We start from the raw sequence: 14,389 nt of genomic DNA, 5'->3' as shown, positions 1-14,389 counted from the left end.
TAAAATTGGGATGATTAACCAGAGGGCAGTAGGAAGGCGAAGAGAAGATGCAATCTGAAGAGCTAGATAGAAATTGTGTCTGGTAGGGCAGTTTTCTACTTTTGTTAAATGGTTCTCTAAACTATCAGGGTTTAGACACTTGTGATTTTTATAACAGAATAGATGTTGCCCAGAGGTTACTTAGGAAAATTCTTCTTAATCTCATAAACCATATGTTAGCATTACATATATAAACAGAATCTTCAAGACAGTACTACTGCATGAGACTAGAGGAAGGAATCCTGGCCCCAGTGAAGTCAATGGAAGTTTTGCAATTGACCGCAGTAGAGCCAGGATTTCACCCTTGGTATTTAGGAGGCTGTAAAATTTGGAACATTCTCTAACTATGAAGCAACATTTGAGAATATTTCTTTGAAGCTTGGTCTGAAGTTCTTCAGAGAAAGGTGTATATGCAGCAGGGTTAAAAAGACAGAATTGTCTCACCAAAAAGATATTGTTCATCCTCAATTTTCTCCTTGAACTGTAGATCTGATTAACAAATGGGATGTAATTTTCATTTTTGGACAAAGAGGAAATGAATAAGTCCTGAAAAAGCAAGGTACCAGATAACAGAGACTATGCAATGTCATTTAGAGACATTGGGCTACGTTACCTTGTTTCGCATAACTACAATAATTTAGGTGGAACTGCAAGTCTGACTCAACAACTTCTGCGCACAAACTTTTTCACAGCAGACTAACTCAGCCCTGGCAATCCAGGGGACAAATTGAGCCGCGAATGGGGAGGTGGGTATGGAGGCAGCGGGACCAGGGGCAATGGGGCACTAGGGAACGCAGCGGGGGCCAGATGTGATGGTAGGGATGATGAGCTTGGGGAACGGAGGCCAAAGCCCTGTGGCTGGAGCCTGCCACCTGCCACTCCAGGGCTGAAGCCTGACCCCACTGCCTCTGGGAAGGGGGAGAACTCACTGGCTGCCTACTCCTCCAGCTGTTGTGTCTCCAGAGAGGGGCCACTGCTTTGCCCCGCCCCCACCAATAACCGCCCAGAAGGCTGTGGCCGCAAGGAAAGCCGCTGGTGGCCGCATGTAGCCACCGTGGCTGCATTTGAGAAACGCTGCTCTAGATGCCCCAATTTGTAGATTTACAATACAGTTTTCCTGTTTTTTATGTCACCTGTCACCTTTTTCAATCAATCCATGGAAACACAAACTGTCTACATGAGGGAAAGAGTGAAACTGCTATACTCAATATTGCCAGATACACAAAGTAAACAAAATGGAGAAAAACTGAGAATTTCTGTTCTGTGATTATGTTCATTTTATAGTAATCTCTGGCGTTGCTTGTAAAAAGAATCAGACAGAGATGTGATCTTTAAGTTAACGTTGTTCCTATCAATGCATTCTCATTGTAGCTACGTTGCTCACAGCTACTGCACCCCTAACAAGATAGAGAGGGTGAGGCTCAAGCAAGAGAAGCTGCATTCACAGTTACTGAAGTGCATACATGTGTTCTTCAGGGCAACACATTCACCTGTACCTTGCCACAGCCTTAATCTCATTGAAATGACTGCAGGGCGGTTGGGGCAGGCGGGGGGGCCCAGAGTGAGAGCAGCTGGCTTCAGTAGTGTTACTGAGCATGCTCAGTACAAGCCAGGCACCATATCTGGGGAGGCACGTGATCCTGCATGTCTGTCCCTCTGCATCTCCTCTGCACTGGGGGATGGAAGGAAGGAGGACGAGAAGCATAAGGAGCTGAAGCATTTCTACCACTGAGAATAGTCATTTTCCTCAGCATGTTTGCATAGATTTGTTAGGCAGATGTCGCTTGAATCCCTCCCATCCTACCAGGATAATGAATAGGTGAACTGAGTAAGGGTTTATGCGATTGGGCCTTTTTATTTTATCTCCAATTAAGAGTATTTTAAATCTGATTTAGTTGTAAAAAAAGGAAAAAGAGGGAGCACAATCTCTCCTGAAGCTGTTTGGTACTGGGGGTGGGATTTGTACACTTTGCAGACTAATTTGATTGAATAGAATTAATTGCTGCTGTTCTTTATGCTCTGAATTATAGTGATACAAAGGAACAACACTGGGTATGTGCAACACTTCTATTCATACCCATAAATCATGTCATTTGTAGGAGAAGGAGTAGTAAGACATATCTTTGAATTTTACACGTTAATGTATACTATAGTTCATTTGAAGCATTTATAAAACAAAAATTATGACCTAGAGGATATATTTTTAGCTGAGTGAAGAGATTTGTTATTTTTTCTTAATTAAACAGGTAGTTTATGTACACTCCAATATGTGTATATATGTTGTATATGTGTATATATGTTGTATATGTGTATATATGTCAATCAAGCCCTCGGATCGCTACCCCTTCCTGCTTCTCCACGTGGGCACCAATGATACTGCCAAGAATGACCTTGAGCGGATCACTGCGGACTACGTGGCTCTGGGAAGAAGGATAAAGGAGTTTGAGGCGCAAGTGGTGTTCTCGTCCATCCTCCCCGTGGAAGAAAAAGGCCTGGGTAGGGACCGTCGAATCGTGGAAGTCAACGAATGGCTACGCAGGTGGTGTCGGAGAGAAGGCTTTGGATTCTTTGACCATGGGATGGTGTTCCATGAAGGAGGAGTGCTGGGCAGAGATGGGCTCCATCTTACGAAGAGAGGGAAGAGCATCTTTGCCAGCAGGCTGGCTAACCTAGTGAGGAGGGCTTTAAACTAGGTTCACCGGGGGAAGGAGACCAAAGCCCTGAGGTAAGTGGGAAAGTGGGATACCGGGAGGAAGCACAGGCAGAAATGTCTGTGAGGGGAGGGCTCCTGCCTCATACTGGGAATGAGGGGCGATCAACAGGTTATCTCAAGTGCTTATATACGAATGCACAAAGCCTTGGAAACAAGCAGGGAGAACTGGAGGTCCTGGTGATGTCAAGGAACTATGACGTGATTGGAATAACAGAGACTTGGTGGGATAACTCACATGACTGGAGTACTGTCATGGATGGTTATAAACTGTTCAGGAAGGACAGGCAGGGCAGAAAAGGTGGGGGAGTAGCACTGTATGTAAAGGAGCAGTATGACTGCTCAGAGCTCCGGTACGAAACTGTAGAAAAACCTGAGTGTCTCTGGATTAAGTTTAGAAGTGTGTGCAACAAGAGTGATGTAGTGGTGGGACTGCTATAGACCACCGGACCAGGGGGATGAGGTAGATGAGGCTTTCTTCCGGCAGCTCACGGAAGCTACTAGGTCGCATGCCCTGATTCTCATGGGTGACTTTAATTTTCCTGATATCTGCTGGGAGAGCAATACTGCGGTGCATAGACAATCCAGGAAGTTTTTGGAAAGCGTAGGGGACAATTTCCTGGCGCAAGTGCTAGAGGAGCCAACTAGGGGGGGCGCTTTTCTTGACCTGCTGCTCACAAACCGGGTAGAATTAGTGGGGGAAGCAAAAGTGGATGGGGATCTGGGAGGCAGTGACCATGAGTTGGTTGAGTTCAGGATCCTGACGCAGGGAAGAAAGGTAAGCAGCAGGGTACGGACCCTGGACTTCAGGAAAGCAGACTTCGACTCCCTCAGGGAACGGATGGCCAGGATCCCCTGGGGGACTAACTTGAAGGGGAAAGGAGTCCAGGAGAGCTGGCTGTATTTCAAGGAATCCCTGTTGAGGTTACAGGGACAAACCATCCCAATGAGTCGAAAGAATAGTAAATATGGCAGGCGACCAGCTTGGCTTAATGGTGAAATCCTAGCGGATCTTAAACATAAAAAAGAAGCTCACAAGAAGTGGAAGGTTGGACATATGACCAGGGAAGAGTATAAAAATATTGCTCGGGCATGTAGGAATGAAATCAGGAGGGCCAAATCGCACCTGGAGCTGCAGCTAGCGAGAGATGTCAAGAGTAACAAGAAGGGTTTTTTCAGGTATGTTGGCAACAAAAAGAAAGCCAAGGAAAGTGTGGGCCCCTTACTGAATGAGGGAGGCAACCTAGTGACAGAGGATGTGGAAAAAGCTAATGTACTCAATGCTTTTTTTGCCTCTGTTTTCACTAACAAGGTCAGCTCCCAGACTGCTGCGCTGGGCATCACAAAATGGGGAAGAGATGGCCAGCCCTCTGTGGAGATAGAGGTGGTTAGGGACTATTTAGAAAAGCTGGACGTGCACAAGTCCATGGGGCCGGACGAGTTGCATCCGAGAGTGCTGAAGGAATTGGCGGCTGTGATTGCAGAGCCATTGGCCATTATCTTTGAAAACTCGTGGCGAACTGGGGAAGTCCCGGATGACTGGAAAAAGGCTAATGTAGTGCCAATCTTTAAAAAAGGGAAGAAGGAGGATCCTGGGAACTACAGGCCAGTCAGCCTCACCTCAGTCCCTGGAAAAATCATGGAGCAGGTCCTCAAAGAATCAATCCTGATGCACTTGCATGAGAGGAAAGTGATCAGGAACAGCCAGCATGGATTCACCAAGGGAGGGTCATGCCTGACTAATCTAATCGCCTTTTATGATGAGATTACTGGTTCTGTGGATGAAGGGAAAACAGTGGATGTATTGTTTCTTGACTTTAGCAAAGCTTTTGACACGGTCTCCCACAGTATTCTTGTCAGCAAGTTAAGGAAGTATGGGCTGGATGAATGCACTATAAGGTGGGTAGAAAGCTGGCTAGATTGTCGGGCTCAACGGGTAGTGATCAATGGCTCCATGTCTAGTTGGCAGCCGGTATCAAGTGGAGTGCCCCAAGGGTCGGTCCTGGGGCCGGTTTTGTTCAATATCTTCATAAATGATCTGGAGGATGGTGTGGATTGCACTCTCAGCAAATTTGCGGATGATACTAAACTGGGAGGAGTGGTAGATACGCTGGAGGGGAGGGATAGGATACAGAAGGACCTAGACAAATTGGAGGATTGGGCCAAAAGAAATCTGATGAGGTTCAATAAGGATAAGTGCAGGACCCTGCAGTTAGGACGGAAGAATCCAATGCACCGCTACAGACTAGGGACCGAATGGCTAGGCAGCAGTTCTGTGGAAAAGGACCTAGGGGTGACAGTGGACGAGAAGCTGGATATGAGTCAGCAGTGTGCCCTTGTTGCCAAGAAGGCCAATGGCATTTTGGGATGTATAAGTAGGGGCATAGCGAGCAGATCGAGGGACGTGATCGTTCCCCTCTATTCGACATTGGTGAGGCCTCATCTGGGGTACTGTGTCCAGTTTTGGGCCCCACACTACAAGAAGGATGTGGATAAATTGGAGAGAGTCCAGCGAAGGGCAACAAAAATGATTAGGGGTCTAGAACACATGACTTATGAGGAGAGGCTGAGGGAGCTGGGGTTGTTTAGCCTGCAGAAGAGAAGAATGAGGGGGGATTTGATAGCTGCTTTCAACTACCTGAAAGGGGGTTCCAAAGAGGATGGCTCTAGACTGTTCTCAATGGTAGCAGATGATAGAACGAGGAGTAATGGTCTCAAGTTGCAGTGGGGGAAGTTTAGATTGGATATTAGGAAAAACTTTTTCACTAAGAGGGTGGTGAAACACTGGAATGCGTTACCTAGGGAGGTGGTAGAATCTCCTTCCTTAGAGGTTTTTAAGGTCAGGCTTGACAAAGCCCTGGCTGGGATGATTTAACTGGGAATTGGTCCTGCTTCGAGCAGGGGGTTGGACTAGATGACCTTCAGGGGTCCCTTCCAACCCTGATATTCTGTGATTCTGTGATTCTGTAATCCTCATGGTGTGTTGTCCCCATTGTATGGACCAGACCAGAAGCTCAAAATAAGTTTGCATTCGAACAGCCTTTATGCAATCAGAAATGCATGAATGGAATTTTAGAGGATTAAACAGTATGTGTTAATGTAATGAGAACAGCATTAAGCAGTTTTTTTTTTTTTTTTAAAAATAGGCATCTATGTCACCTCTCAAACATTACTTCACCATACTCTAGTGGAGACACTGACCGTGAGATCACACACAACACTCGTATACCATGCAGCAGGTGCAGTGAAATCACTCCTAATCTTCAGCACTTCAGTACAGGTCAGATGTGATATCTCTACTGCCTCAGGATAATGAAGAGCCTCAAGCCAGACAGTAATACCAGCCGACAAATGTAAGAATATTGATAGTAACCCAATGAAGAGTATGAGAGAGTTACAGCTACTTTTCTTCCTATAGCCTATAATGAGGGTTGATAGAAAGGAGTGAGAGAGAGGTGCAGGAGGGGGAAATTCATTTAGTTAATTTTCAAGCTAGCAAACATTTGATAGAAGGAGGGAAAGATAGGCTAAATATAGACTTCACTAAGTTGGTAGATATGCTTCCCTAGATATTTTTTAGTTTTGAGTCACATATGGTAGTAAATTCAGTTTTAAAAAAAATCAAATTACTGTGCTTCGTAAGCTGTGCTGTTCAGATTTGCAAATTGTTGGGGTTTTTTTGGGGTGGGAGGGGAACTAATTTTTGAAGCCTGCTTTTGGCAACAGCTCAGTTTTGCAATGCATATTCAATAGCCATATCTTTAGCTATGCCTATGCTTGTTACAATGTTCTCCCCCACCCCACCCCTTTTAATGCTTGGTTGATCAAAGCAGGAAATAAATTGTAAATCTGGTTCCCAAGTGAGATCAAAGCATACAGTAACGGTATAGCTCTGTCCTGTCTTCTAATAGGTCTGGGTTCATTGTCTAACAGGGAGGGTGAGATGCCTCTACTGGAGTACAGTGGAAAAGCCGGATTTCTTTTTTGTATGGTATACCCAATTAAAATGGTTGTGAACACATTTGCAAGAACTCCAAGAATTCCTCTAAGTTACAATATAGGCAACCACATATACACACTTCTCAACCATATAGAAAGTAAGGCATACACCAGACAAAGCCCCCATGACTTTGTTGCGATGTCCTGATTATAAGAATTACATTCATCCAGTCAGGAAACAGAAAGGGCATCATGTGTCTTATGTGGCCAACTAACTAATGTAACTTGAATTTAGAGTATAAAATATTAAATACTGGTGATACCCTGCACACACCTGATCCATAAGATTAAATAAGTTTTCAAAATAAATCTGAGTTAAATCAAATAATGAACAAATGAGAGGGACATCACAATCTGCATGCAGACATTCTGTGAACTGAAAAGTCTAAAATTGTTGAGTAAATTATTTGCTCACTATTATCATCGACCATTACATGTACATTTTCAAGTTGATTCCAAGTATCTCCATCAGTAATATGTTTTGTACTGTTTTCTTCAAGAATATTAGCATTGTGTTGTACGGAAGTGTAGAACTTACATATTTCAGTAAAAGAACCTTTCACTATAACAGAAAAGTACTGAAATACAATAGACTGAGTAGGGCTGAAATGTAAGATCTCTAATGGACTTCGCTAAATGTAAGAATCTGATTCTTCATTCCGGTAGAACAGTTATGTCAATGTGACTTCAGTGGAGCAGAGAGTCAGACCCTAGGGCTTTGTCTACACTAGCACTTCTGTCAGTCAAACTTATGTCAGTCAGGGGTGTGAAAAAAAACACACCCCTGACTGAAGTGCTGGTGTGGACATCGCCATGTTGGCAGGAGATGCTTTCCCACCAACATAACTATCGCTGCTCATTGCGGGGGCTTTAATCATGTTGGTGGGAGAACACTTTCCTTCCAGCATAGAGCGGCTACACAGGAGACCTTACAGCAGTGCAGCTGCAGCAGGACAGCTGTGCTGTTGTAAGGTCTATAGTGTAGACAAAGCTTAAATCTCCATATATTTTAATGAGGTCATATTTTCAAAAGGGCCTAAATCACCAGGGTGCTTTTGAAAACTGTCCCCCACTATCCCATTATTCCTATGAGTTTTTAAACTAAGAATATATTAATAGACTAGATGATATTTAAGAGTTGCTTTAAAGACTTTTGTGAGGGGTGTGGGATAGAGACAGCTGTGTATTCTAAACAGCATGACAGCTGAGAATTGTTCCCTGAGACAGAGCAGTGGACAGGGTTGTTAAAAATTGTCTTCCCCTTTTAAATAATAACATTCTTATTTTAAAAATACAAAAGTATAATTAGACAGGCCAAAAAAGAATTCAAAAAGCAACTAGCCAAAGACTCAAAAAGTAATAGCAAATTAATTTTTAAATACATCAGAGGCAGGAAGCCTGCTAAACAATCAACCAGGCCACTGCACAACCTATGTGCTAAAGGGGCACTCAAGAAAGATAAGGCCATTGCGGAGAAACATGATTTTTCTGCAACAGTCTTCACAGCAGATGTGACAGAGATTCCCACACCTGAGCCATTCTTTTTAGGTGACAAAATATGAGGAACTGTCCCACATTGAGGAACAAATTGGTAAATTATACATTAATAAGTCACCAGGAGCAGATGGTATTCACCCAAGAGTTCTGAAGGAACTCAAATATGAAATTGCAGAACTACTAACTGTAGTATGTAACTTATTATATAAATCAGCTTTTGTACCAGATGACTGGAGGATAGCTAATGTGACGCCAATTTTTAAAAAAGGCTCCATAGGCAATCCTGACAATTATAGGCCGATAAGCCTAACTTCAGTCAGTCCTAGGCAAATTGGTTGAAACGGTCCTAAAGAACAGAATGATCAGACACACAGATGAACGCGATTTGTTGGGGAAGAGTCAACATGGCTTTTGTAAAGGGAAATCATGCCTCACCAATCGATTAGAATTCTTTGAGGGAGGTCAGACATGTGGACAAGGGTGATCTAGTGCATATAGTGTACTAAGACTTTTAGAAAGCCTTTGACAAGGTCCCTCACCAAAGGCTCTAAAGCAAAGTAAGCTGCCATGGAATAAGAGGGAAAGTCCTCTCATGGATCAATAACTGGTTAAAAAATAGGAAACAAAGGATAGGAATAAATGGTCAGTTTTCAGACTGGAGAGAGGTAAATAATGGTGTCACCCAGAGGTCTGTACTGGAACCAGTGCTGTTCAACATATTTATACATGATCTGGAAAAGGGTAAACAGTGGGGTGACAAAATTTGCAGATGATACAAAAGGATTCAAGATAGTTAAGTTCAAAGCAGACTGCAAAGAGTTACAAAGAGATCTCACAAAATGTGACTGGGCAACAAAATGGCAGATGAAATTCGATGTTGATAAATGCAAAGTAATTCACATTGGAAAACATAATCCCAGCTATAATTACAAAATTATGAGCTCTAAATTAGCTGTTACCAATCAAGAAAGAGATCTTGGAATCACTGTGGACAGTTCTCTGAATACATCCACTCAGCGTGCAGTGGCAGTCAAAAAGCTAACAGAATGTCAGGAACCATTAGGAAAGGGATAGCTAATGTGACAGATTTCAGAGTAACAGCCGTGTTAGTCTGTATTCACAAAAAGAAAAGGAGTACTTGTGGCACCTTAGAGACTAACCAATTTATTTGAGCATAAGTTTTCATGAGCTACAGCTCACTTCATCGGATGCATGTGACAGAGAATGTCATAATGCCTCTGTATAAATCCATGATAGATGCCCAAATCTTGAATATTGCTTGCAGATCTGGTTGTCCTAGTTCAAAAACGATATATTGCAATGGGAAAGGTACAGAGAAGGGCAACAAAAATGATTAGGGGTATGGAACAGCTTCCATATGAGGGGAGATTAATAAGACTGGGACTTTTCAGTTTGGAAAAGAGATGACTAATGGGAGATATGATAGAGGCCTATACAATCATGACTGGTGTGGTGGAAGTGAATAAGGAAGTGTTATTTACTCCTTCAAATAACACAAGAACCAGGGGATTACCTAATGAAATTAATAGCAAACACACAAAGGAAGTACTTCTTCACACAAAGCACAGTCAACTTGTGGAACTCATTACCAGGGGAAGTTGTGAAGGTCAAAACTATAACAGGGTTCAAAAAAGAACTAGATAAGTTCATGGAGGCTAGGTCCATCTATGGCTATTAGACAAGAAGGGCAAGGATGCAACCCCATGCTCTGAGTGTCCCTAGCCTCTGTTTGCCAGAAGCTGGGAGTGGATGACAGGGGATGGATCACTTCATGATTGCCTGTTCTGTTCATTCCCTCTGAAGCACCTGGCATTGGCCATTGTCAGAAGACAGGATACTGGGCTAGATGGACCATTGCGCTGACTCAGTATAGCCATTCTTATATTCTTAATTTTTTAGTAATTAATAATTTAGTACATTATCTTGCCATTCAGAAGACCCAATCAGGACCAGAGCCTCATTCTGCTAGACACTGTATGAAAACATACAAAGACCTGGGGCCAAGTTTGTAAAGATATTTGGGCACCTGAGATGGTGTTTCCTCTCCATTCATAACATCTCCTGCTGGTCACTCTGGGGATTAGCTCAGTCTCTCAGCTGTCTCTCTACTCATCTTCTTAATGTATGTGGCCTCTCTTGCTCTTGCCACTTCTGGTCCATGGCTTGGCCCTCCAGCCAGGTCACTAAGTCCCTCCTCTTCAGGGGATATCAGTCTTTCCATACCAGCTGTCACCTCCAGCATCCTAACCCACTACCCAGTGGCTGGTAAGGGAACCTAGGTCCACCCTCTACACTAGGTTCCAGCCCAGGGACCCTATAACACACAGCGAAAGCCTGCACTGCCTTTGACCTTGCTGCTGTTTCCCTGGGATTTTTCCTTTCCTACCTACCTGACTCCCCTCCTTTCTGGATTCACCAGCTTTTCCACTCCCTCCTCTCAGGGAGTCTGTACAACCTGCCTTCCTACAATCTCAAACACACCTCCTACTTTCCAGGGATTGCCTGCTCTTTCCTAGCAGCCATCCCTTACCCTGTAGCCAAATATCTGACTTTCTACAGGCCAAACCTGTTCTGGCCCAGGTGAGTCCGGTCCTCTTCAATTAACTTCCTGCCTTGCAGCCTAATTAGTAGCTTGGGGCCATCTGGCCCCACCCAGCTCTTGCTGGGCCAGTATGGGGTGCACACAGTGGTGAGCTGGAGCCGGTTTGCGTGAACTGGTTGTTGAATTTTGAAGCCAGTTTAGAACCGGTTGTTAAAGGGGTGGGCAAACTCTGGCCCGTGGGCCACATGCGGCCCGCAGGACCATCCTATCTGTCCCGCCTGAGCTCTCGGCTGGGGAGGCTCCCCTGTGAATTTTTACTCACCAGGCGGCACTATGAGCCTTCATCGGCACTTTGGCGGCGGGTTCTTCAATGCCGCCGAAGACCCGGAGCGACTGAAGGACGTGCCGCCGAAGCGCTGCTGAAGACCTGGAGCAACTGAAGGAACCGGTTCTTCAGCTTCTGGCAGCTCATCACTGGGTGCATACTCCCTCATCATGCCTAAGGATGTGAATGGGTGGCTAGGCACTTTTGAAAATCCTGGTAGGCACCTATCTTCATCTTTTAGGCACCTACATACCTTTAAAAATCTTGTTCTTTGTCCTTGCTTCAAAACATTTATTATTTAATGTTGAGTATATATTTTAAAGGGAAGGGTACACTGTGCTTATTTTGGAAAATGTGCAACATTTTGGAAGAGAGATTGAACATCCTGTGCAGCAATTTACTATGTTCCTGTGTTTATGGACTATATGCATTTGTTTTGATCTCACCACATGCCTCTGCTTACCAATATAACAGCTTGTTCATGAAACACATTACATTGTAAATGCTAATGTTCTGAAGGAGAAATGATTTAGATGGAAAACTTTACACTATTGTATGTTACTCTAAATTATTTCATTTCCTCTACAGAGGGGCCAAACTCCATTTCTAAATTGAATTTACCCTTTCATTTTTGTGTCTGATTAGATGAGTGATCAGAAAAATTTCATTTTTTTCCTTCCATTCTCGTTCTGTTTTCTGTGCAGTTGAAATATGATTCTACAGCTAGAGAGATTTGGTAACTGCTCCTCGTAATCGTGACCTAAAGCAAATCTAGAGCCAAACATGGCATAGCTAACAGTACCATCCGTTCACTGAGGAGTAGATTGTGCATCCTTTCCTTAAGCTGGTAGTGGGGTTTCCAACATGAGTAAGTGCTCACTGAGGAAAGTAAGGGCTGTACAAGCTAGCTCCAAACTAAGTAGCAGTTTATAGTATTGTTATTCAGAAAGTTCCTTGGCCATTTTGACATTGGAAAGGAGTATATAAAGTGGATATAGCCTATTTAAACATTTGTAAGTGTTATGTATTCATAGGCATTAAAATTACTCCCTCTTGTGCTTGTGCCTGATCTTATTCCATTCATTGTGAGTTTCCCCTGGAGACAACACCCTGATGTACAATGAATGGACACTAAATCCTTGGGCCAGTTTTCACATCTTGTTCAGAGTAATTCAGTTCATAACCTATATGCCAACTTTTTTTCCCTTCCATATTAGGAGCCGAGATTAAATGTCCAGAGAGAATGAAATTCCCCAGTTCTACTTGGGATTCCCAAACATGCCTACATGTAAGTGGACAGGGCTGTGTGTTTAACTACTATAAAATTTATCCAATGATATTACTCCAACTACAGGGCAAAAACATGTATTTCTTCTTGTAAGCAAGGATCTTTAGCTGGAAATTTTGGGAAAGGGATTAATTTTATGTGGACATGATTTTAATTCTAACCTTTTTGGATTAAACCAAAACATATGAATCACCCTGAGGATATTTTTAGTACATTTTAATCAAACATAGTATGTGCCTTTTGATATGAATTTTAATGAAACATGCTGTATTATGGATTCTTCACATTACTACAAACTGTGTTTTCTGCATGGTAACTTCTCTGATAGCCAGAAGAGCTGACCATCTATATAAACCATGCTACTAGCAAAGGAAAACATTGGGTCAGGGGATATAACAAAGAAATATTTACCTACTGGATTAAGTGTAGACTACACATAACAAAGGGGGTGGGGGAGGGAAGCAGATTTGTGCTAATTGGACCTAATTCCTTCCAACCACTCATTTCCCAAAGCAAGCCTCATCTACAATGCAGTGCCACAGTCCATTGTAGTGAATATTCATTTAAATATACAGACTAGTTAAATCAACTATCTGCATAACAAGATTGTGGCTTTAGTCTGACTGAATTGTATGTTCTGTTTACAGATAGTTCAACTGGAAAAGCAATTGATTACATGCATCTTGTCTGATAAAATGAGACTGTGGCAACCTGAACTTTGGGTCTTGCGTAGCTGTATATTTCTGTTATGAACAGACACAACCAAAACAAAGTGCAGGACAATGGCTCAAGGGTGGGGAAAACGATATAGCATAATGATGCAAAATTTTAAAAAGTTGAATGCCTTAAGATGCAATTTGGTTTTTTTTTTTTTTTTACTCGACTTGAGTGGTAAAGATTTAACAAGAGGAACTGGATTTCCATTCTGTCATCTCAGACATCCAGTTGTATCCTCCCCCTCAACTAGAGGCTGGCTTCACTGGCAGATATCCTAAGGACTCAATGAGCTTGGCAGGATAGTGATGCAATTTTTGAATTGTTAGAGAACAGTACCATCAACAGTACCATGTGGGTTAGGCACACATATGGTTTCCTTCAAATCATGCATTTCTCACAAATAGAAGACTGGTGTCTAAAAGTACCCAGGACTCACACTGTAGAGGGCTTTATAGACTGAAACTAACATCTTAATTTACAACTAGAAACTGGTAGTCAGTGCAGACTATGGAGCACAAATGTTATATGCTCCCTGTTTGAAAATGGGGACCCACATCTTGTGCTGCCTAAAACTTCAAAATGGTCTTTGGATGTAGCCTAAAGTAGAACCCATCATGGTAAGCCAAGCTGGAGGTGAGAAAGGCATAGCTAAGGTGACCATGTATCCCGAAGGGAAAATGGGACACCACATAAGGTTGGCCTGAGTCATTCGCCTGAGCCCCTCACCTCCCCTCTGCAGGGCTAGCATCGCTGCTCGCCCGAGCCCTGCCTGTCCCCCGCCCAAGCAGGGCTGGCATCGCTGCTCGCCCGAGCCCTGCCTGTCCCCCGCCCAAGCAGGGCTGGCATCGCTGCTCGCCCGAGCCCTGCCTGTCCCCCGCCCAAGCAGGGCTGGCATCGCTGCTCGCCCGAGCCCTGCCTGTCCCCTGCCCAAGCAGGGCTGGCATCGCTGCTCTCCCCGCATGTACCTCCGCACCCCATTATTTAGACAAAAGTGGGTATATGTCCCATTTGCTCTTGCCAATTGATCAAGCCTGAATTATACATTACACAGCAATGAAATAATAGGACATTTTAACTATCCAAAAGAGACCCCTGAAGGCAGACTGTTAGGATGTAGATATTCAGGCCTGCCTGTAAAGGCCTATACTTTAAGAATGTAGGTATATGTTTATCATTTAGCTAGTAATAGAGGTATACAAGAAAGAATCTGTGTAAGGGCCTTCTATCACTGTGACAGTCTGAGGCCCTGTT

At 43.5% G+C, this 14,389-nt stretch overlaps 1 long non-coding RNA gene across 4 annotated transcripts in view; it reads left to right on the top strand.

Moving 5' to 3' along the window:
* The window catches only part of LOC144261261 (uncharacterized), a 46,342-nt gene that overhangs the window by 21,148 nt on the left and 10,805 nt on the right, over positions 1 to 14,389 (top strand). For 2 of the 4 annotated variants that reach the window (XR_013345196.1, XR_013345195.1), the window contains exon 4: positions 12,351 to 12,421. This is a non-coding gene — a long non-coding RNA (uncharacterized LOC144261261). Of the gene's footprint in view, positions 1 to 5,895; positions 6,109 to 12,350; positions 12,422 to 13,068; positions 13,588 to 14,389 lie in introns of those variants that run through there. The other 2 variants (XR_013345197.1, XR_013345198.1) reach the window with 2 other exon arrangements.

Source organism: Eretmochelys imbricata, chromosome 1 (genome assembly GCF_965152235.1).
Source record: "Eretmochelys imbricata isolate rEreImb1 chromosome 1, rEreImb1.hap1, whole genome shotgun sequence".
Taxonomy (NCBI): Eukaryota; Metazoa; Chordata; order Testudines; family Cheloniidae; genus Eretmochelys; species Eretmochelys imbricata.
This window is presented reverse-complemented; position numbering and strand designations above follow the sequence as displayed.